This window comes from Mus caroli, chromosome 12 (genome assembly GCF_900094665.2).
Source record: "Mus caroli chromosome 12, CAROLI_EIJ_v1.1, whole genome shotgun sequence".
Classification (NCBI taxonomy): Eukaryota; Metazoa; Chordata; class Mammalia; order Rodentia; family Muridae; genus Mus; species Mus caroli.
The window spans coordinates 97,085,143-97,098,047 of record NC_034581.1 but is presented as its reverse complement, the minus strand read 5'-3'; the positions used below and the strand labels follow the sequence as shown (position 1 = coordinate 97,098,047).

At 46.5% G+C, this 12,905-nt stretch overlaps 1 protein-coding gene across 1 annotated transcript in view; it reads left to right on the top strand.

Moving 5' to 3' along the window:
* Window positions 1-2,391: 2,391 nt before the first annotated feature.
* Window positions 2,392-12,905, top strand: part of Lgmn (legumain) — a 35,867-nt gene continuing 25,353 nt past the window's right edge. Inside the window, exon 1 of the mRNA XM_021178946.2 lies at window positions 2,392-2,569. The gene's annotated coding sequence lies outside the window, so the exon portion shown is untranslated. The remainder of the gene's footprint in view (window positions 2,570-12,905) is intronic.

Genomic DNA, 12,905 nt, shown 5'->3' with positions numbered 1-12,905 from the left:
CTTCCTTCCTTCCTTCCTTCCTTCCTTCCTTCCTTCCTTTCTTTCTTTTCTTTCTTTCTTTCTTTCTTTCTTTCTTTCTTTCTTTCTTTCTTTCTTTCTTTCTTTTTGAGACAGGGTTTCATTATATAGCCCAGGCTGGCAATGCCCCTGCCTCAGTCTCCCAGACATCAGGATTTATTGGTGTATTCAACCATACCAAGCTACCTTGTTTTTCTCATTAGAATTTTCAAGTGGGCAGAGGTGGCACACTGCTTTATTCCCACCCAGCACTCTGGAGGTTGAGGCAGTCGGATCTCTGAGTTCAAGGCCAGCCTAGTCCACAGAGAAAGTTCTAGAACATCTAACCCTACGCAGAGAAACCCTGTCCCAGAAAAGAAAAGAATTCTCAAGTTACACCCACTGCCCAAGGGATCATTGAACCTTATATTTATGGGGCACTTAGCTGCTGCTAGGTATGAGGAAACCGAGAAGATGAGCTAGTTCTGGGCAAGACACTTGTAGTGGGTGTGGGGTTGAAATCTGAATCCAGATAACTTGAAAGCAGAGCTCACCTGTGCTCCCAGACCTGGGCTCAGACCTCTCTGACATCTACTTGCAGGTTTCCTGGGCTCCCCGGCCATCACCTTGGCAACCCCCAGCAGCTTCTCCTATTGGGTATCCACTTATAGTGCCTTCTCTTCTGGTCCACTCAACTCAACTATTGCTGAGGGAGGGAAAAGGCTGTCCCAGGCCCTTTGTCTGAACACATCAGGCCACAGGCCAGGATGTCCCTTTCATTATTAAGGCCTAACAGTCAAAGTTTACCATTTATTCTGGGTGAGATAGGAAGTGGCTAAGGACACACTTCTAATGCCCAAGGGGAGGAAATAAAATCCTATTTATCTCAAAACTTGGCTATGTGTGGCACTTAAAGGGGCCTGGTAAATATGTTCAGTGAGCCCATGAATGTGCTTCAGATATTCATGGTGGAAGACCTGAAGGCGTGTTTTATCATAGGGTTTTGACTTGAAGCCCAAGGTTACCTCCGTGTTGTGATCCTAGGCCATGTGGCCATATGCTAAGGTCAGTGATCGCAAATGTTTCCTTCCAAGTGTCCGTTGTTATCTTCATTTTGCTGTCCTTAGAGTCTCTCACAATGATTCAACTCTCCTTGTCTGCAAACATGGCCAGAGATAATACTAAGCTGGCAGATGCGGCTGTGATCTTATTAACCGAGATAGGGAGCAGACCTGCTGTGGGTTGTCAGGCCTAAGACTTGGGAGGAGGAGGGGGAAAGATTCAGGGACGGGGGAAATGGCTCAAAGTGTAACACACTAGTGTGACCATTAGGGAGAAAGACACAGCCGATCTCCTGGATTCACTGGCCAGCAGTCTAGCTTGACCAGTAAGCCCCAGGCCAAATGAGATATCCTGTTTTACAAAACACGGTGGATCTGGGCTCAATGAAGCTTATCTTTAATCCCAGTATTACAGAGGGAGGGGCATGAGGGTGGATCTCTCTGAGTTCAAGGCCTGGCTGGTCTATATATTGTGTTTCAGGGCAGCCAGGGATGCATAGAGACTCTATCTCAAAAAATCAAACCAAAGCACAGAGACAAAACCAAGGGGGATGGCCCTGAGGTTGACGTCTGGCCTCTACACTCATATGCATACATATGTACATGCGTTCGCAGGTGTGTGAGTGTACACACACACACACACAGAGAAATACCAACATAAAAGCCCTGGAAGTTGGCCCTGTTTCGGGTCCTGGTATAGTTGGGCAAGACTACATGAACTCTGTCACAACTCCATCCAACTCATTCACTGAGCACCAGCTTCTGGCACTTGCATATAGAGTATTTTACTTCCTCTCCAGCTCACTGTGACACCCAACATTTGGGACATGATAGGAGGTGGGGGGGATTTTAGCATTCAGGAACCCGACTGCTAAGGTTAGCTTCCGCCACTGAAAGTGTTTTGGGAGCCTGAAAAAAAAATTAAGCTCCTTGATTTTGTCAGATATCCTGTCTGTAAAGCTGGGGTGGCCATACATCTCTGGAGGTTGGGGGTGGGGTGGGTGTTGTGATCATAGGCCAAGGCAGACCAAAAAAAAAAAAAAAAACCCAAAAACAAACGGTCCTTTGTTGTGGGTGGACTACGGGGTAGCATTCGTAGGTCCAGTGCGCTGACAAGCCTGGAGACCAGTTAGTTCGCGCGACTTCTCACTCACTGTCCCTAGAGTCCCCAGACAACTAGGTGCTCAAGCCTAGTTCATTGAAAAGACGCAGCCCCAACCTCTGATCATAGGGCCCTAAAGCTCCGCCCACAGGGCCCTGAAGCCCCGCCCACGCACACTGGAATTCGTAGTCTTTCTGGCTTGCCGGCCTCAGTCTCAGCTTCTATTGGTTTGCTTATACGCCACACTCCGAGGCTGCACAAATCAGGCTGCGCAGGTAGCCCGGGCTCAGCGATCGGTGTTGCAGCAGCTCAATCACAGCGGGGCGGACTCTAGAGGTGGCTGCTCTGAGTCTGCGCGACGCCCGGAATTCCCACGGTTCTGCAGTCACCGCGGCGATCACCCGCCCAGGTAATTCGGGACCCCCGGGAGGACCCGCGCCCCATGAGAGGTGACTTACTGGTTTTTGGCTAGGTTTTTCCATCCCTCGACCCTTTCTGAGTAATATTTCCCTTCTGAAAGCTCCCAGCCGGAGACTTGTTTGTGTCGCGAGTGTGCTTTGCTGGAACGGCCGGTTGCCCTGGAGTGCGAAACTGAGGCAGGAGGAGGAGTCGGTTTACTAAGGTTTCACAGCCAGGCGGCTCTTGGCAGAGTCCAGGGTTTGTTGTTGATGTTTTTAACTTGGAGCAGTACACCAGTGGACAGGGGCGATTCCCGATCTGAACAAAAACACCCCGACAGGAATACCCCAAATATTCCTGGCAAGAGCTAGTGGGTTTCAGGGAGGCTCACATCCTCCTTGATAGTGAAAGCTAGCCTTTGTGGTCCCTGGCCCCTTAGGGTTAGGATTATTTTGTGTTAAGTACAGTAGATCCTAAGGGCTGGAGGATGGAATGTCTGTCACGTGCTCCATTTTATAGATGAAAATGAGTGGTCAGAATTTGAGACTCGCCCTGTGGTCTGCAGCTGTATGCCCTATGGAATATTCTTTACTCTGGGTCTGCAAACCAGATATTTATTGGGCTGGAATAAGGTAAGCTTTTCTTTGCTTTGAGACAGCCTCCTCAAACTCAACATGTAGCCATGGGGTTGGTTTTTGAATTCAGCGACCCTCCTGCCTCAGCTTTCTGAAGGCCGGAATTACAGGGTTGGGGCACCATGCTGTGTTCTTTGCAAAGATTTTTGAGACGAATTTGTTTTGTTGTGGGTAGAGATAGTCCTTTGTGTACAGAGACAACACCCAAACCTCATTTTGGAGGAACTAGGACTTGGTGTGGAGGGGAGAGGGGTGAAGTTGGAGTCATGGAGATAGGAAGTGGCTAGTGGGTCAGAGGAGGGGTGTGCATTACCTGGAGAACAGCAAGGTGAAGTTGTGAACAGCGTTTTTGGATCTGGGATTGTGGAGCCTGTTTGGATTAAGGGATTACATGTGTGGAGTGAATTGATGCAGGCGGATGTCACGTGTATCTCAAATGCCCTTTAGTGGGATGGGGAATTTAGGTGTTGTCCTGAATACCCAGTGAGCTGCTTTTAGTGTAGATTTCTCTTTACCTTACAGGGTTTGTAGGGTAGAAAGTGTTAGAGGAGGCCACACTGAAGACCAGAAGGGCACCACAGTCACCCCCAGGGGAGTTACAGCAGTGGTGGGAAGAGAGAGACTACACCATGCCCAGGACACTGTTTATTGATGGGGACACATTCTTGGACATATGTGTCAGTAGGCGATGTTGCTGTGTGTATGCTGTGTGTGTGTGGCTTTCACAGGAACCTGGATGGTGTAGGGCACTCACTGTGGGGCTGCTAGGTGGGATCAGAGATGGTACAGTGTGCAGGAGAGAAGAGTGAGGCTGCGGCCTGCAGAGCGTTTTCTATTTATAGTAACTGGGAGGACTCTCTGGAGCCACTCACAAACCAGTGGAGGGTCATGTCCTGCACATAATTATGAGGCTGGCAGCACAGTGGCTTGTTGTCCCCAGCATTGCTAGGGACACATGAGTAAAGCATTGGGTGACAGCATTGTGACAGCTCCAGGGATAGTAGTGATGGGACATTCTGGCTTTTGCTCTTCTGGGCCCACCATTGTGTATGTGACGTGAATGCTGTTAACCCAGAAAACCCAAACAAAACAAAACAAAACATGTCCCACTTCACAGTGTTGAAGTGAAAACTCTGCTTCTGGAATTTTCCTGTGACTCTTGGAGAAATGCTCATTGTTGTTCCTGTTATTATTACTGTTGCTGTTGTTGTTGTTGTTATTATACTTATTTTTTTGAGACATGGTCTCTACGTAATCCTGGTTGTCCTGCAACTCACTATATAGACCAGGCTTGACTCAGCTCACAGAAATAGGCTTGCCTCTGCCTCCTGAGTGTTGGGATTAAGGTGTGTACCATATCAGGCTCCATTTTTTTGTTGTTGTTCTTTGTTTGTTTGTGTTTTTATGAGATAGGCTTTTACTCTAGCCCATACTGACCTTGAATTTGCTGTAACTCTCCTCCCTCGGCCTCCTGAATGCTGGGAGTTTAGATTGTGCCAAAAACATTTGGCTCCAGCATTATGATTTTTTTCTGAATTGTTTTACTATTTGTGTGTGTGTGTGTGTGTGTGTGTGTGTGTGCCTGTGTTCCAGCACGTGTATACACCCTATTGCACAAGCCCCTTTGCCCAAGTGTGGAGATGAGAGGAAAGCTCTAGCCCTAGGCTAGCTGGTTCTCAGGTATCGGAATGACACTGAATGATTCTCCTGTCTCCTGTCTTCCGGTCCGATGTGCTGAGACTGCAGATGCTGATTCAGTTTTTTTCACTTGGCTTCTGGGAATCAGCTCATCAGACTTCCTAGGCCAGTTCCTTTAACCACTGGATCATCTCCATGGCCTTCCGGTGTTATTTTTTAAACCGCAGAAAGTTGCTTAGTGGATCAAATTCTGAATCTCAGTTTATGATGAAGTTGTCACGAGCATTGAGGATGTTGGAAATTGGAGGATTAAATGAACATGTGATGAGGCTCACTGATTTTTTTAACCCCCCCCCCCAATAACCCCTCATAGTTAGATACTCAAATTCGGGAATGAAAGTTTGATGCTATCAGATGAAAAGCGAGAAGAAGTTTGTATTGCTACTTGCTGTAGACCAATGGTTCTCAACCTGTGGGTCTCAGTCCCTTTGGGGGTTGCATATCGGATATCCTGCATATCAGAAATTTACATTACAATTCATAACAATAGCAAGATTACAGTGATGAAGTAGCAAAGAAATAATTTTACGGTCTGGGATCATCACAACATGGGGGACTGTATTAGGAAGGCTGAGAGCCTCTGCCTTAGAACAAAGTAGCCACTTGCAAAAGAGTGAATTAAAAAAACCCAGTGTCCTAGCACTGGAGAGACAGAGAGTCTGTGAGTTCAAGGCCAGCCTGGTCTACATAGATTTCATAGGACATTCAGGGATAGGTAGAGAGAGCCTGTCTCAAAAAACCCAAACACCTTCTCCCACCGTGCAGTTCTTGGGAATACCATAGATATTTGTGTATAAAGAGAGGTTTGTTGCAGTGTTTGTGGATTGCTTGTAGTGGAGTTCCAGGACAGCCAGAGCTATACAGAGAAACCCTGCTTCAAAAAAACAAAAAGAAAAACCACAAAAAACCAAAACAAAACCTAGAAACAGCCTAGCACTCTGAGAGGAAGAAAGTGTTGATTGGATGTCTGTAGATCGATTTAAGAGTATAATACACTAATTGGAAAGAAATGCTAATTTAGAATAATGTATTGTGGGTGGCGAAGAATGGGACTGCCAGGCAGAGATTCCATCTGCAATGTTTTGTGGGTGTTGTGGAGGATGAAGCTCTAATATTGTAACAAGATATTAACAGCTGGTAGTTTAGTAATCCTGAAGGTGACTGGGACAGAGCGGTTATGTTTACATCACATCTTTTTTTGCTTTTTAAGACAGGGTTTCCCTGTGTAACCTTGCCTGTCCTGGAATTCACTCTGTAGATCAGGCTGGCCTCAAACTCACAGAGATCCCCCTGCCTCTGCCTTCTAAGTGCTGGGATTAAAGGTGTGAACCACTACCACCTGGCCCTTTTTTCTTTTTTTCTTTTTTCTTCAAGACAAGAGTCTCACTATGTAGCTCTGACTGTCCTGGAACTTACTGTGTAGACCAGGCTGGTTTTGAACTCATATATTGGCCTGCCTGCTTCCAGAGTGCTAGGACTAAAGGTGTCCACCACTACATGGGCCTTAAATTTCTTGAAGTAAAAAAAAAAAAAAAAAAGGTACAGTAATTTCAGTACCAGCCTGGTGATACCTGCCTTTAATCCCAGTACTCTAGAGGCAGGCAGGCCATTCTCTGATTTTGAGGCCAGCCTGGACTACATTGTGAGTTCTAGGATAGCTACAGCTATGACTATGTTGACAGGCCTAAAATCAAACAAAATCAAAATCCAACAAGAGCTTAACTTCAAGGCTAGGTGTGATAGCACACACCTTTAGTTTTAGTGCTCAGAAAGAGGCTGGTGGATATTTTTGAGTTCAGGCCAGTCAGGGTTTTCTTTTTTAAAAAAGTCTTAACTTCAGAATTAACATAGATAGTCATTTTTGGAAAAAGACCACAGACTTAATGGAACCAAGTTTCAAAAAATAATAACCTTGGTTTAAAATAATTCAAATTTGAAATAGGCATCAAAAATACAAGTATTGAGACGCTGTCAGCCTTCTGCTAGACATTGTGCTATTAGATGCCTGAGGCCTCCTACCAACAGTTTTGATTCTGTTTGCTTATGTTAGATGCTTGTAGTTTCTGTGATGGTAAAAGATACATTTTTTTGGTTTTGTTTTGTTTTTTTGTTTTGGTTTGTTTTTTGTTTTTTGTTTTTTTTTTTCAAGACAGGGTTTCTCTGTGTAGCTCTGGCTGTCCTGGAACTCACTTTGTAGACCAGGCTGGCCTAGAACTCAGAAATCTGCCTGCCTCTCCCTCCCCACCCCACCCCCACCCCCCGAGTGCTGGGATTAAAGACGTGCGCTACCACGCCCGGCTGTTTTTGTTTTTTTTAAAGGTGATGTTATCACTGTATACATCTTAAAAAATGAGCATGTGTTAAGAGTTTTGCTTAACTTATTGATAAAATTTATTGGTGTTATAACTAGTTCAACGAGTACTCCAAAGTACAGCCATGACTGTAGACTGGAAATATTGGGGTGTGATATGTGGGTGGGGGTGGATTGGGGGCAAAAGAAAGTCTGTGTAGCCACCTTTGATGGTTTGTATATGCTTGGCCCAGTGAGTGGCATTAGGAGGTGTGGCCCTGTTGGAGTAGGTTTGTCACTCTGGGTGTGGGCTTTAATACCCTTGGAACTGCCTGGAAGCCAGTGTTCTCCTAGCAGCCTTCAGATGAAGATGTAGAACTCTCATCTCTTCTTGCACCATGCCAGCCTGGACGATACCATGCTCCTGCCTTGATGATAAACCTGTAAGCCAGCCACAAGTAAAGGTTGTTCTAATAAGCGTTGCCTTGGTCCTGGTGTCTGTTCACAGCAGAAAAACCCTAATTAAGACACCACCCTTTGTTAGAATCATTTGCATGTCTACACGTGTTATTTGCATAACTCTTATCCACAGGAAATAGGTAGACAGAGATTTTGATGGAACGATAACTTTGTGGCCCTAGAAAGGTTATGCACTCTATAGTCTAGAACTGGCTCATTGCCCATCTCATCATCTCTTGTTGATAAGCTCATCTGGTGAGACATTTTCATTTGAGATAGGATCTAGTTACCTTCGTCTTCAGCAGGAAAGCCAAAAGACATGAGACTGAGAACTTCATACTGTAGTCCTGCTAGAATGGGAGCGGTGGCCCCTGTGTCGCAGAGGAGCCTATTTACCAGAGAGATTAAGGCCGAGGATGAAGCTCAGACATAGAGCATTGCCTAGCACTTAGGAGACCCTCAGTTTAATCCCAACACCTCAAATCATGTGGCAAACATTGGCTAGCACTTGGGGAGGTGGAGGCAGGAGGTTCTGGGATTTCTTTTGCATGCACTTGAGGAGGGGGGCAGTAGGGAGGGTGATTCAAGATAGGGCTTCTCTCTCTGTGTAGCTCTGACTGTCCTGGAACTCACTCTGTAGACCAAGCTGGCCTCGAAATCTGCCTTGCCTCCGGAGTACTGGCTAAGGATCTGGAATTCTAAGTCATTCTTAGCTAGGTAGTCACTTTGAGGCCAGCCTGGGCTACCTGAGACTGTCTCAAAATAGAGCAGAATACAATACATTAATATAAAACAGAAAGCTAACGCAGCAAGAGAAAATTCGATTAAGGAAAGAGCCTTAGCTGGCCAGAAGTAGCTATGCACACTGAGAATCCTAGTAGTTTGGAGTTGGAGCAGGTGGACTGTGAGTTCCAGGTCAGTCTGCTATATAATGAGACCCTGTGTCAACAAAGCAATAAGACAAGAGGACAGTCCATACCACGTCTTTGTTCCTCTGACATGTTGTTAGCTGGTTACAGGATGCCTTTACTTTAACCCCCAAAGAACAGAGTATGATGAAGACTTGCCTATTTGGAAAGTTCTTCAGAGATGTTGTCATCTAACTAACTAGCTTCTTGGTGTGGCTTTGGCTTGCTGCACCTGACCCAGTGGTAGCTGGAAATGAGAGGTCGGTCACACCTGTGGTGATGGAGGTGTCATACCTGGCTTTGAACTTGACCGGGTGACTTAGTTGGCCCCATGACCTTGCCTGTTACCTATATGCTTTGTGGTGACAGTTTGGAATGTTCCCTTTGTCCCACTGTCCCTGGTTGAATTAAGCCCATTTGATGATCTTTTTCTCTGATGTCAAGTGAAGTCCTTACGTTGATCTTCTGGCCTAGCTTGTAGATGAACAGTGTCAAGGTGGCAATGGCAAGCGATAGGACGAACCTTTGGCAGTTGGGGAAGTTCATGAGGTTTGTCATGTGACTTAGGGAGTGTGGTTAAAGGTCTCTATGGTAGGGGCACAGAAGAGCTCCCGCTAGTACCTTGAACTAGCATGTGAGAGGGGTCATGGGTGTCCTGGGAGAAGGGCTGAAGATCCACTCTGGGTTTGGGCCCCAAACTGGAATTGTCAGCTTCTGGTCATGGGACCCACCAGGATTTCCCAAGAGTGGTCTAGGTGATGTAGTGTGACAGGCACAGCTTGCTCAGCCAGATTAATGTCACTGGTCTGCAAGTTTCACCCCTTCTCCCAGTCTTGGTTTCCTCCCTGTCTGAAGGGAGCGATGTTGTGTTCCCAGGGGTCGTCTGTGAACTCATGGAGCTATGTTGTGTTCCCAGGGGTCGTCTGTGAACTCATCAGCTGTGAGGATGAGTGAGTAAAGGGATCAGGGCAGATCTGTCTGCTACTCCTGCCTAGCAGTACTGTGACAACGTGTATGAGAGGAACGAAAGGTAAATCAGATACAGTGAGCCCGGCCGAGGGCTGTATGGCTGCTGCAGGGCTGGCCAATCGAGGCAGCAGCTAAGCGAGGCCGCTAGACTGGCTGTGTCTGTTTTGCTGCTCACAGTCAGGTTGGAACATTGTTTCCAGAATAGTCATCTGGGCATCCTTGGTACTGCTTCCAATTGCTCAAATCCCCTAAGGGAAGCCGCATCATTTGCATAGAGCCTAGGCTTATCCTCCTGTAACTTGTAAGCCCTCGTTGGATGACTTGAATACCTAGAATTTTTACAGGTGCTAAGTTAGTTGTCATCCTGCTGTGCTCTGGAGGTAGTGCCAAGAACAAAAAATTCAGCATAGATGCAACCCCCACGCGCATGCGTGTGTGTACCCATATTCATGTGAATGCAGGTGCCTGTGGAGGCCATGAGGCAACTTCTGGTGTTTATCCTTCCCATTTGATTAAGACAGAGTCTCTGTAGTTCACTGCTGAATAGGCCAGGGTCTCGATCTACCCATGAGCTTCTGCAGATTCTCCTCTTTCTCCCCTCTCACTGTAGGAGTGCAGGGATTGCAGGTGAGCTCGACCACACCCATGGGTTTGACAGTGCGTTCTGCTGATTCAAACTCAGGTCCTCCTGTATGTGTGGCAGGAGACTGACCCCGAGCTGCCTCCCCAACCCAAGCTTGGTAAAATCTGTGCATCTGGAAACGTTGGACCTTGAAAGCCACGTGTTATTAATTTATTTCTCTTCCTCCTAAATATGAGGAGAAAGATCACATACCAATGCCACCTATAGGATGAGTCACTCAAATGTCACTCAAGCCAAACTCAGCAGAGACTGATGTATAAACCAGGAACCAGTTTGTTGATTTTAATGGGAGATCATTACAGCTATTCAGGATGCCCTTGGGACCTGGAGCTCATTCTGTTTCCTAAGAGCAAAGTCTATAATCTGGCCCACAGGTCAAACTTGTTACGTATTGTTGTTTGTTTGTTTGTTTTTAATAGATAAAGTTTATTCTAACAGCCATATTCATTTGTTTCCATATTGTCTGTGGCTGCTTTCATGATAAATTGGCAGGGTCAAATGACTATGTTGGAGATGGCCTGGGCTGCAAAGTCAAAAATATTTACTGTTTGGCCTTTATAGAAAAACATTGCTGGGGGCTGGTGAGATGGCTCAGCGGGTAAGAACACTGACTGCTCTTCTGCAGGTCCTGAGTTCAAATCCCAGCAACCACATGGTGGCTCACAACCACCCGTAATAAGATCTGACACTTCTGGCATGTCAGAAGACCGATACAGTGTACTTATGTATAATAATAAATCTTTGGGCTGGAGCCAGCAGAGGTCCTAAAAATTCAATTCCCAATAACCCCATGAAGGCTCCCAACCATCCTGTACAGCTACAGTGTATTCACGTACATAAAATGAATAAATAAATAAATCTTTAAAAAAAAGAAAAAAGAAAAACATTGCTGACTGGATTTTGGGGAATTCTTTCAGGCAGGTGAATGTGTTCAGGGTGAGGAAGCCCACTGGGGGTTATGTGCACCTTCTGGTAGGGCTCATGGAGAGCTCTGGGGACATTTGTTTCTGTTCTTGCTTGCCCTGTGTCTGAATATGCCTCATGGGGGCCCTAATCAGGCCTTTGGGACTGTGGAGGAGTCTCCTGGGTGCATATTAACAGATCAGCAGGTCCTTGCATTGAAACTACCTCAGCCGCTCACTAACCTCAGCCGTTATATATCATACTTCCCCACACCCTGGTGACTGACCACAGATCTGTGAGCATTTACTATAGTTATTCCTGTAGGACTGTTGCAGTAAAACAAAAGAAATGGGAATTCAAGCTGGGTATGGTGGCAAGTGATGCAATCTCAACACTCAGGATACTAAAGTATGAGGCGGGGTGGGGGTGAGGGAGAGGAGGAGGAGGAGGAAGGGGAAGAAGAAGAGGAGGAAGAGGAGGAGGAGGGAGAGAGGAGGAAGAAGAGGAGTTGGAGAGAGGAGGAAGGGGAAGAAGAGGAGGAAGAGGAAGAGGAGGAGGACGAGGAAAAAAGGAACCTTAATTTGCACTGACTGAGGATTTGATTCTTGAGTTTGAGACATTTGCAATGGCCAAGCAGCTCAATCCCAAGTGCCAGGATGCTGGGCTTAGGGCCAAGGAGGATGGGAGCCCATAGGACTTATGCTGACATCTCTGCATCCAAGTGTAGTCTGAGCAGCATCTTTGTACCCAGGAGTGCTTTAGAGATGCAGTCTGTACCTAAGGAGAGCCTCATGTGACCAGATGCATGATGCAGCCTCATTGGAGACATCAGCTTAGGTGCCCTGGCTTCTTTCCCGTCTCCCTCTCACTGGAGGGTTAGGCCAGAGGATGGGGTTCCTCATCTTAGAGATAGACCATGCCTTAGCTGCTGTTTGTTTTCATGGGAGCAGAAACCAGGCAGAGCCAGCCCTACAGCCTCCTTCCTGCTGAGTCCTCAGTACCTCTTATCACAGGGTCACAGGCCTGGGTGAGTCATTTCAGAATACCAGAGTCAGGATACAGAGAGAGGCTAATGACACAATGTATGGTGGCCAGCATATGGCCTTATTACTACCTTGTGTGGTAGAAAGGGTTTTCAAGGTTTGGCATTAGCAGGTTTGCGAGCACATGCCTGCAGCCCCGGGTACTTTGGAAGCTGAGGCGGGAAGATTGCTTCCAGGTGTTGGAGGCAAGCCTGGGAAACACATTTCAAGACATTTGTCTCAAAACAAACAAAACAAGTTTTGACATTAAACTATAATATGGGCTGGGTACTTTCTTAAGCATAAAGTTGTCTGGCAGTGGTGGCACGCACCTTTAATCCCAGCACTTGGGAGGCAGAGGCAGGCGGATTTCTGAGTTCAAGGCCAGCCTGGTCTACAGAGTGAGTTCCAGGACATCCAGGGCTACACAGACAAACCCCGTCTCGAGGGGAAAAAAAAAGCATAAAGACTTGAGATGTGGAACTATGGGGGCAGAAACTAATAGGCTAGGAATCCAGAATACACAGGGCCCGGTCTTTGGCCAAGAATAAGTCACTAGAAACAATGGATTTGTCACTTCATACCTTCGTCTGCCCTTCCTCCCTTTTTTTATTCTTTTTTAGATTTATTTATTTATTTATTTAATGTATGTGAGTACACGGCTCTCCTCAGACACACCAGAAGAGGGCATCAGATCCTATTACAGATGGTTGTGAGCCACCATGTGGTTGCTGGGAATTGAACTCAGGACCTCTGGAAGAACAGTCAGTGCTCTTAACCACTGAGCTGTCTCTCTAGCCTACCTCTGTTGTGATTTTT